Genomic DNA, 10714 nt, shown 5'->3' with positions numbered 1-10714 from the left:
AAATTTATTGGGAGATTGGTGTCTCCATTCCCTCTAGGTTGGTGCCTTTGTCCAACATAGACCGACAGATTTGTGACATGTGCTTAATCACCTCCCATGGATCCCTGTCTCTAGTTGTTGTAACAATCATTTATAACTTGATTTTTTGGTGTAATAGCAATAGTGATTCCTACAAGTGGTATCAAAGCATTAGGTTACATGTTCAAATCCCTTGATCATGTTGACGGGGGGATTTTTGGGAGGTTGGTGCCTCTGTCCAGCATAGACTAACAGATTTGTGACATGTGCTTAATCACCTCTCATAGATCCTTGTCTTTGGTTGTTTAAACATTCATTGATAGCTTGAGCCTTTTGTGTAATGGCAACAAAGATTCCAACAAAAATCATGGTGTCAAATGTGTGAATGTTATTTTCGTTGCAAGTTATTTTATATGTTTTATAGTTTACTGCAACTTGGTAGTAACTAAGTTTACTGATACTTGGTAATGCAAGGAATAGTAAGTTAATAATTTGATATATATTAATTAACAAAGTTGTTTAATATTTACATTGTGTGCTTTTTGATAATGTTTATGAAGTTTTATTTATTCAAAAATGTTTGAAGGGACTGTATGATGACTAGACATAATTAATTCCCACCCCATCCCCAATTATCTAATAGTTTGGTATCAGAGCTAAGTGCTTGGAGAAAGAGGTTAAAGGAACTTGAGCTAAAGATCAAATATGTATAAGAGAGAGGTACCAAGGTTGAACAAGGAGAACTTTTCCTCATATCAAGACCAAATGAAGTTACATTGATAGGGTGGATCCTTCCACACTTATAATAATCTCTATTAGGACCTCGCAAGGCTCTCTTCTAGGCCTTCCTAGGGCTCACTCCAAGACCCCATACAAGGAGAATTATTTTATTTCAATCATCCCTCGTTCCTAAGGATCTCTCTACCAAGTTATTCCTCAAACTATACCCATACTATGATGCAAAGATTTAAGCATCAATACCTCCTTACACTCTCTAAGGAATTTACTAAAGTTATGATAGGATGGAGATCTTCATCACAAGTCCACTTGACCAATTTTAAAGTCTTCTTTCTCACAAAACCCATACTTCTTTATCAATCTCTTCAAACCCTTGTTTTAGGGATAGTAGCCCTTTTGTCCCAATTAGGCCTCTAATTGGATCTCTCTACAAATAAAACAAAAAAAATCCTTAACAAGGCTCCAAAAAAACTTTGGTTCTAACACCCTTTTGGAAGAACAAGTAGATTTTCAAGGTTTTAGGTACTCAACTTATCTGTAAACCCTATTCCTACTAAATAGCCCATTTTCAAGGGTTTCAACCTTATACTTCTCTGATTTTGTAAGGGTTCAAAAGATCAATAGATATATTTTTCTTCTTTCCAAATCATGCTAAAAGGACCTTTAGGCATTTCTCTTCATGTTCAAGTGCTTGATTGACACAAACAAGTCAATCAACTCCTTCATCCAAGAAATGAATAGTCAAGACACCTAACCAAGTATGTCTGTACTCACCTAGGGATCGACACTAAAAATAGAAAAATACATCATATGGATTCAAAAATGCATATATACAAATTATTTATAGTTATCTACTTGATTCCAAAGGGTCATGGTAGTTCAACTAGTAGAAATCAAGTAGGATCCATAATTTATCTATCTATCCTATACAGGAGAGTGAACTGGTCACTATAAAAAAGATTTATTAAATGCCTATCAAAACAAATAGAACTTATTAAAAAAATTACATGCCAAGAAACTAGATAACAAATCCTATCTAAGAATACTAAAAAGAACCCCAAGTCAATCCATTATCATGTGGATGTCTAGGTCGCAAGGTGACTATGACAGTATTTACTGGTAAAATTATTTGCTTCAAAAGCCAAAAACATACATAGTGAACTCAAACCCTTAAATATGGTTTGAACTCATATTATATATCTCTAGTGCTCATGGACTAAAAATTTTCACTGACCTCCAATCGATTCTTGGCAAGTTGCACAAATTATTGTCAATGTTGTCATGAAAACTTTGTAAAGTTCTCATTGACAACTTTTGTAATTTTACATTTTCATGGATTTGAAACTCATGACTACTTCCATTGGGCCTAGTTTGGCCCCAATAGTACTTTTAACTATTTTTTATCAAGTGGTATAAAACTAGAGTTGAAAAGGAAACTAGTAAATCATTGAAATGTTTAAAATTTGATAGAGGTGGTGAATCTATGTCTATTGAATTCACCAAATTTTTTGTTGAGAATGGTATTGAAAGACAGTTATCTGTACCTAGGACACCACAAAAAAATGGTATTTATAAAAGGAGAAATAGATCCATCATGGATTATGCAAGGACTTTTATGATTGAGAGTAGGTCTTTCAAATATTCTGGAGAGAAGTAATTAGTACTATTTTTTATACTTTCAATCGAGTTCAATTTAAGTAAGGAACAAACAAGACATCCTATGAAGTGTGATTTGGTTATACACTGAATGTAAGTTATTTAAAAATATTTGGTAGTAGATATTATATTTACAAAGATACAAAGAATGATAAACTTGATGCCGAAGGCGATGAAGGTGTTGGAAACTTACAATTGGAACAATTGTTGTTTTGTCATTGATGTCAAATATACTAATAAGACATATTGCTACTTAATCTAAATGTCATATCTATTTGATTGATGAAGAGTATTTGAGAAATTTCTCATAATAATAGCACCTAGAGGAAAGGTTGAGTTATGGAAAGGAAGCTACAATGGACATTTGATTAGTTAGACTTTGATAAGACAAAGTGATTGTTTATATCAAGAAAATCTAAGCTGAGCAATAGAGTAAAAAGTTAAGGAAAATAGAGTGATGCTAATGTCAACTGAACCATAGTAAGTACCAAATAAATCAAGTGTTGATCGAGCATCAATATCGACCGAGAAAGAAAGTTGATTCCAAGCCAAAAGTTCTATAGTGACTAAGTGATAAACTAATGACTGAGTGTTAGAACTTAGTGATTTTCGAGTAACAGTGTTGAGAATGAATTTGAGGAAATCATAAATTCTAGCTGACTCAGTTGATTCTTGGGAGATGTAAATAGTGTTGAAGATAAGATTGATGAGTTGGATCATTAAATTCAAGGGGAGTATTAGGTATGATACCTATGAATGAGTTTGATGGATGAATAGATTCTATAAAAGGAGGATGAACAAATACAATGAACTTGATGAACATGATCATAAAACCCTAAGATCTACATTGATCATAGAAAAAGGAAAAGAAAGAATTACCTATTTAAAGAGGTATAGAGCCAAACTTAAAGAAAAGTTGCACAAAAAAAGGTGGATCAGAGATGCACAAGGGTGAACACATGTGTGTGAGAGTGAAAGAAAAGAAAAAGAAGACTTCTTGTGCAGATGTTGTTAATATTGATAAGTGAATCTAAGTAGGTGACTTAAGTTTTTTTGAAATGAGAAGATTGATTGTTGGAAGGGTTGCGAAGCGAATCAATAACATAGATGAAAATGGGAAGCTTATTAGTGAATCAACACATGTATCGAATAGTGATTTGACCCTACAAAGTGAGTTTTAATCATACAGATCAAAGCCCTATTGTTCTCTTTCTAATCATTGTAAACAATTTGTATTGAAATCCTTTTAACAGAGGTTGACCTAACAGTCATTTGAAGGACTTAATAGTCTATGTAAAAAGGTGACATTCTAAATGGAATGATCAAAGTTTTCTAACAAGGCCACTCCTAATAAGGTGATTAAATCCTCTAACCAGATCACATTTAACAATGTGTATTGTAAACCTTTAATAGAGTTGGCTCCTAACAAAGCTCACTTTGAAAGAGTGAAAAAGAGGTAACATGTTGCTGGTGGTTTTTCCAAATTGGGTTTCCACATAAAAGTCCTAGTGTCAAACTTGTGTTGAATGCTTTATATGTTTTATATTTGATAAAGTTTATATTCAACAAATTATGTTATGATTATCAGTACAACAAAGATCAAGAAACAATAGAATAAGAAGAATAGTGAATGTTTAATTGTTCAACTAGTACTTATGGACCTTGAGTAACTAATTCATGTGCCACCTCCCCCCCCCCTCAATTATTCTAAACATTTCTAACAATTGGTATTAGAGCACAATATTTATAGAGAAAATTTTGAAGGTATTTAAAGCTAAAGATCATGACTCACAAAAGAGAGGTATCAAAGATGAACAAGGAGAACTTTCATGCATGGAAAACCTTGACGAAGTTGCATATATCTAGTGTCAATGATGCTTCTATCAACTTTGTGGATAATGAGTATGTGAAAGTAACAACTACTCCTCTAACAACTAGACAACTGAAGTAAAAGAAAGATCACAATCAAGCAATGTTGGAGATTGCCTTAGCCCTAAGCTATGTCAATTTTGATGATTTAAAAGAATGTGATAGTGCAAAAAAGATGTGGGACAAATTGAAAATTGTATATGAATGTGATGACAATGTCTTGAGAGCCATGTCAGAGAGCTTGAGAGGTAAATTTGATGAGAATGATGGAAGGTGAGAAGATAGTGCAATAATGCACAAGAGTCAAAGAAGTTGTTAATGTTATTCATGGTACAAATGAAGAAATCAAAGATGAAATAGTAATAAACAAGTTATTGAGGACTCTACTCCCTATATGTTCCATTAGAGTGTCTACAATTCAAAAATTGAGATGCACACTAGGTAACACTTTGACATTGAAAGGTGTAATTGGTAGACTTATTGCTTTTGAGATGTCTAATTTTCATAACTACACACCTACTACTATTGAATTTGTCTTTAACTCACAAAGAGTTGTTAGCAAAAGGAGAGGAAAACACATGAAGAGTGGCAATGATAGTTCTAATGATGAGATTGATGAACTTGCAGCCCTTATTGAAAAACTATTTGGAAGAGGAAAGGGGTAAATACAAATGTAAACTACCTATTATTTGTTTCTCATACAACAAAGTTGGTCATATTGTTTCTAGGTGTCCTAATAGAGAGGATAAGGATGAAAGGAAGCAAAGCAAGTACAAAGGGAAAAGAGATGACAAAGATTACAAGAGAAACAAAGGAGAAAAAGGTAAGAAATCTTGCTATATTGTTGAAGAAGAAATTGACAATGAATCTGAAAGTAATGACGATGAAGTTGTCTATGTTTCTAGAAAAGAAGATTCTAATAAAGATAAGAAAAGTGCACTAATCTCATATGTGAACAAAAGTGATAGATGGATAATTGATAGTGGATGCTCCAACCATATGACTGGTGATAAAGATAAACTTGAGGATATTGGTCCCTACAAAGGTAGATGCGTTAAATTTGGTAATGATATTCCATGTGTCATAAAAGATAAAAGTACTATTCAACTGACGAACAAGATAAAATGTGATAATGTTTACTGGGTTGAAGGACTTAACTATAATTTGTTGAGTGTTTCATAGCTGAACAAATCAAGTTACAAAATTTATTTCCATAATAAGAAGGCCAAGATATATGATGTTGATGGTAAGCTGATTGAAAGTGGTGATCAAACAAGAGGTAACTTGTTCTACATAGATTTATCTAATCAAACATGTTTGTTTTCACAACAAGAAGATGTTTGGTTATGTTTGGTTATGGCACAAGTGGTTACGTCATGAATTTTGACAATTTGGTGAATATCAGTAAAATGAAGAAAGTAAAAGGGTTGCCTAAACTGAAGAAGTCTGAAAATGCTATGTGCAAACAATGTCAATTAGGAAAAATGACCAAGTTTAGTTTCAAGAGAAAAAGATACACTTCTAATGATATTTTAGAATTGGTCCATATTGACCTATATGGACCCATTGATGTTCAAAGATATTTTGGAGATAATTTTTTCATTATATTTGTTGATGACTACTCTAGGATGGTGACTCTGATGTTCCTTAAAGATAGATCTGATTTTTTTTAGTTATTCAAGTGGTATTTAGTTAGAGTTGAAAAAAAAATAGAGAAGAGTTTGAAGTGTTTGAGATCTAACAAAGGTGGTGAATTCATTTCAAATGAATTCAATACATTCTACACCAAGGACCCCTTCTCAGAATGGGATAGCTAAAAGAAGAAATAGATCAATAATGGATTGTGCAAGAACATTAATGATGGAGAAGAGTGTATCAAAGAACTATTGGAGAAAAGGTGTTAATACTATTGTTTATACCTTGAATAAAGTACAAGACAAGAAAGGTACAAATGTTACACCTTTTGAACTATAGTATGGATATGCTTCTAATGTGAAATATTTCAAAATATTTAGAAGTAAATTATATATACTTAAAGCTAATAGGAATGGAAATCTTGGTGCAAAGAGTGATGAAGGTATATTCCTAGGACATTCCACCAAGAGTAAAGCTTACAAGTGTTTGAACTCTAACACTAGCAAAGTTGTGGAAAGTGCAAATGTGAAATTTGATGAGTTTGCATAAAGAAATGAAATTACATGCAATGAAAAACTTAAAGACTACAATAAATTCACATATCTGGATGATGATGCTCTTAGCACTCCAAATGAACAAGCAAATCAAGCTGCAATTTTCTAGCAAATAGGAATGATATAATACAACAATAAATTGTTGAGCAGCAGATAGTGGGTGCCAAGAAACAGACTGAAGATGTTGAGTCATAGACAACAAATGTTGATTATCAGATAGAGAATGTCAAGCATGTAGAAACTAGACAAGAACCTGAACAAGAAAGAGCAAATGAGCTTGAGATTATTTTTCAAAATGAACCTGTAGAAGAATAGAGAAGGAAACCACATGTGCTAGCAAAGTTTGTAAGAAGACATCACAAACCTAAACAAATAATTGGTGATGTTGAATCATGTGTTATGATAAGGAAAAGACTCAAAGATGATACATGCTTAATTTGTGAATTTGAGCCCAAATTAGTAAAAGATGCTTTAGACAATAAAGATTGGATTCAGGCAATGAACAAGAAAATTGAACAGATTGAGAAGAACAATACTTGGACTCTAGTGCCAAGACCTAAAGACAAAAATGTTATTGGAACAAAGTGGGTTTTTAGGAAAAAAAAAAACTCAATGAAAATGGTGAAGTAACATGAAACAAGGCAAGACTTTTATGCAAAGGATATGTTCAAGAAGAAGGAGTTGACTATGGAGAAATTTTTTCTCCTATGGCAAGAATTGAAGGAATCAAAACTCTACTTGCATATTCACCCTACAAGAATTTCAAAGTATATCAAATGGATGTCAAATCTGAATTTTTGAATGGTATACTTGAGGAAGAAGTGTACATTGAATAACCTAAAGGATTTCTAGATTAAGACAAGAAGAATATGGTATGTAAACTAAACAAAGCTCTTTATGGATTGACACAAGCTCCGACAGCATGGTATGAAAGACTACATAGTTATTTAGTGAAGATTGGTTTTGAAAGGACAAATGATAAAAAAAATCTATATTTGAAGAATGGTAAGAACAATGAAGTACTGCTATCTAAAATATTTTTTGATAATATTATATTTGGAGGAAAAGAAGAATTGTGCAAGCCATTTACTGATGAAATGAAAAAGAAATTTAAAATGTCTATGTTTGGTGAAATTAAATTCTTTTTTGGATTACAAATATGTCAAATGAAGTTTGGTATTTTCGTTACTCAATCCAAATATATCAAGGAGATACTAAATATTTTTGGTATGGAAGATTCAAGACTAGTGTATACACCTATATCTATAGGACATAAGCTATGTAAGAATGATGAATCTATTGATGTGAACCAAACATTATATAGATCCATGATTGGAAAATTATAATATGTTGTTCACAATAGACTTGATATTGCATTAATAGTTGCGATAGTTGCTACATTTTCAAAAAATCCTAAGGAGAGTCACATGATGATAGTAAAAAGGATAATGAGATATCTGAAAGGTATAGAAAACTATGGATTATATTACAAGAGAAATGATATATTTGAACTGAAAGTATTCACTGACTCAGATTGGGCAGGAAATATTGATGACAAAAAAAGCACTAGTGGAGGTGCATTCTTTCTAGGAAAGAGATTGGTGTCATGGACAAGCAAGAAACAAAATTGTATTTCCCAATCAACAGCTAAAGCTGAATATGTGGCAGCTATAGTGAATTGTTCAAACATTATGTGGATAAAAAAATTATTGAAAGGTATGAAAGAAGAAATTGTAGATCCAATAGTTATCTATTATGATGACACAAGTGTTATTAACATTTCAAAGAATCCAGTGATGCACACTAAGACAAAGAACATTGTTATCAAGTATTACTACTTAAGCGAACTAGTTCAAGACAAAGAAGTGAAGTTGGAATATGTGCATACCAAAGAAAAAATTGTTGACATATTCACTAAAGCCTTACCTAAAGATGCTCATGAATATCTTAGAGGTAAATTAGGGGTGATTCCCCTAATCAAAATAACTTAAGGAGAAAACGTGCATTGCATCCAATGTGCTAATCAGAATATCTTACACATTGATGCAAAACAACTCTACTTTGGGAAATGCCAAAGGTAGATAGTCAAGTACAACATAACAAATTAGTCATAGGCAGATGACAAAAATTAGCCAGGCATGAAAAAAATCTACATAATTAAGATGTATGATGAGATTGAAGCTAAGAAAGCTATGTATCTTTGGCATTGTTGTCAAAGAGGGAGAGATATAAAGAGATAAAGAGGGAGAGATATAAGAGAAACAAAAGGAGAGATGTACAAAAGTGAGATATTTCTTACTAAAGGACAGATGTATCCAAGAGGGAGATCTATTACCTCATAGGGAGAAAATCAGTAAAGAGAAGCATAATGAAACTAAGGATATTGATCACTCATGATAATGAAATCTTTTGGATTGTATGGTAATAAAGCTAGAGACATTGAGGGTGAGATATTGAGATGTTTCCAATATTGAAATGTTGTCATCAATGTCAAAGAGGGAGATTGTTGGAAACTTACAATTGGAACAATTTTTCTTTTGTCATTGATGTCAAATCTACTGATAAGACATATTGCTACCTAATCTAAATGTCATATCTATTTGATTAATGAAGAGGATTTGAGAAATTGCTTATAACAATAGCACCTAGAAGAAAGGTTGAATTATGGAAAGGAAGATACAATGGACATTTGATTAGTTAGACTTTAATAAGACAAAGTGATTGTTTATATCAAGAAAGTAAAGCTAAGTCGAGCAATAGAGTAAAAAGTTAAGGAATGTCGAGTGATGCTAATGTCAACTGAACCACAGTAAGTTTTGAACAAGTCTAGTGTTGACTGAGCATCAGTATTGACCAAGCAAGATAGTTGATATCAAGCCAAAAGTTTTATAGTGACTAAGTGATTAAGTGATGACTGAGTGTCAAAACTTAGTGATTGATGAGTAATGGTATTGCGAATGAATTTGAGAAAATCATGAATTCTAGCTAACTCGGTTGATTTCTTGGGAGATGTAAATTGTGTTGAAGATAAGATTGATGAGTTGGATCATTGAATCTAAGGTGAGGATTAGGTATGATACCTACAAAAAAATTTGATGAAAGAGAAGATTCTAGAAAAGGAGGATGAACAAATACAATGAACCTAATGAACTTGATCATGAACCCTAAGATCTACGGTGATCATGGAAAATGACAAAGCAAGAATTACCTAATTAAAGAGGTATAGATCCGAACTTAAGTAGAGGCACATAGAAAAAGGTGGATCAAATACGTACAAGGGTGAACACAAGTGTGTGAGAGTGAAAGAAAAGCAAAAGGAGATTGCTTGTACAGATGTTATTGATATTGATAAGTGATTCTGAGAAGATGGCTTAAGTTTTTTGAAAGGAGAAGATTGATCACTTGAAGAGTTGCCAAGTGAATCAAGAACATAGATGACAATGGGAATCTTATCAATGACACATGTACCGAACAATGATTTGAACCTACAAAGTAAGTTGTAATCATACAAATCAATACCTTACTATTTTCTTTCTGATCATCATAAACAATTTGTATGGAAATCCTTTTAACAGAGGTTGACCTAACAGTCATTTGAAGGACTTAACAGACTATGTAAATCTTTTAACAAGGTGACATTCTAAATGGAATGATTAAAGTCCTTTGACAAGACCACTCCTAACAAGGTGATTTAATCCTCTAACTAGGTCGCATTTAACAATGTTTATTGTAAACCTTTAATAGGGTTGGCTCCTAATAGAGCACACTTTGAAAAAGTGGTGACATGTTGTTGGTGGGTTTTCCCAAATTGGGTTTCCACATAAAAATTATAGTGTCAAACTTGTGTTGAATGCTTTATATGTTTTACATTTGATAAAGTTTACATTTAGCAAAGTATGTTATGTTTATTAGTATTGTAGAGACCAAGAAAGAACAAGATAAGCATAATAGTGAATGTTTAATTGTTCAAATGGTACTTATGGACCTTGAGTAACTAATTCAGCGCCCCCCCCCCCCCCCCTTGCCCTAGCTATTATGAACATTTCTAATAAAAGGTATATTTCTTAGTTATTTATCTAATACCAAAGCTTATAAATGTTTGAATAAAGCTACTAACAAGATGATTGAAAGTGCAAATGTTAGATTTGATGAGTTTACATAGAGAAATGATGTGGAAAGCAAGAAGGAATCTGAGGATTACAAGAAGTTTGTATATGTCTATGAAGAGGCTCTTGATACTCTAC

Source organism: Cupressus sempervirens, chromosome 1 (assembly GCF_028749045.1).
Source record: "Cupressus sempervirens isolate cs-2001-9-10 chromosome 1, ASM2874904v1, whole genome shotgun sequence".
Taxonomy (NCBI): Eukaryota; Viridiplantae; Streptophyta; class Pinopsida; order Cupressales; family Cupressaceae; genus Cupressus; species Cupressus sempervirens.
Note: the sequence above shows the minus strand (reverse complement) of the source record.